Raw genomic sequence first — 1,570 nt, forward strand, 5'->3', positions numbered from 1 at the left:
GGAAGCCTGTAAATCTTCCCTATGGAGATGAGTCCTATATCTGCACCAGGCTGGCTCCAAGCTGGGCAGCCCTAGGTGGGAGCCAGGCTGCGCTCCCCACCCAGGTCCACATGCTAAATAAGATGGTGCACACTTCCAGCCATCTCCTTTTTGGTTCGAAACTTTATTTTTTTTCCCCTAGTGACACTCAGGGGAAGCCTTAACGTTATAGAAGATGAATACACGAGCTTTTTTTTTTCAGTTGTAGTCTCGTTTATGGTTTTATTGCTACCATTGATTACTTTGCTTTGTTACACAGAGGAAAAAGAGCATAAAATCCGTTGGCATCCGGGTTCCTGTTATAGCTGGGGAAAAAATATACACCCACCCCCCCCACCCCTTCTTTGTCAGCTAAAATCTTTAGGGATACATCGCTAAAAAAAAAAGGAATGGGCTCCATTGACTGAGGGCAAGGCAAACAAATACTCTCAGTTTTGAATTGGAGTGTGCACCCACAAACATTCCCCTCCCCAGCCCCCCGCACCCTCACATTTCAAATCAAAACGTGGACACGATGGAGGTTTCAGGGGAAAAAAAAAAAAAAAAAAAAAAAAAAAAAACCCCACCCCCACAGAGGGGGCGGGGTTTCCCCTGCCATAATTGAATTTTTAAATAGCAAGCCACCAGAATGATAAAGATACCTCGCAATATTTACAGATCAGCAGGTATGTTTTACATTTAAGGGGCAATTTATGGCTCTAGATTGAAATTAAAATTAGATTAGCTGCCTTCATTTCAATTAGTTCTAGGTGCAATCTACCCAGAGAAGATAGAATATAATCCCCCTTTTCATCTAACTAAATATTTGCAATAGAAGTTTCCCAATCAGGGGTAAATATCTGCAACTATAAATTGCTGCAAACACAAACACGAGGTTGCGTCCCCAGCCCAGGTTCCCCATTACGAATAAAAATCCTCCCCCCTTTTTGGTTTTTTCCCCCCCTTGCTGTTGTTGTTGTTGAAAATGGAAATACCCTCTAGCATTGCAAATGAGCAGGGAGAGGTTTTGAGGGGAGAAATGTCAAACTGGAGGGGAAAATCTAACTTCCAGGCTAACGTGAGTTCGCAATGTTGGGTGTTGCTTTGCTGGATGTCTTTTATTTTTGGGGGTGGTTTTTTTTTTTTTTTCTTCCCCCTCCCCAAGACAGACTTTGGGAAGGCTCTGAGACACGTTATCAATTCAGAAGTCGCCATGTTTTCCCCCCTTCTCTTTATGTAATATTTTCTCATCAGGAACACAACCATTTGATTCCATAATATTGACCAATGCTCCAGGAGAACAAGAAGGAGGGAAAGGGGGGGGGAAGAAAAAGGAGGGTAATTTATGGCTTAATATTCTGTGGACATCTGAGATTTATTACTGTGAATTCTGAGCTATTTTATTACAAGATATTAAGCAAACATTTCTTTAAAAAAACTACACCCACACCCACACCCCACCAACCAAAACAAAACACGAGAGAATGCACAGAGACACAGACTGTGCCTCCAAACCTCAGCGTCCATTAGCAGAAAAGGGGGGGAAGGGGGG

Source organism: Egretta garzetta, unplaced genomic scaffold (assembly GCF_000687185.1).
Source record: "Egretta garzetta isolate BGI_Z169 unplaced genomic scaffold, ASM68718v1 scaffold225, whole genome shotgun sequence".
NCBI lineage: Eukaryota > Metazoa > Chordata > Aves > Pelecaniformes > Ardeidae > Egretta > Egretta garzetta.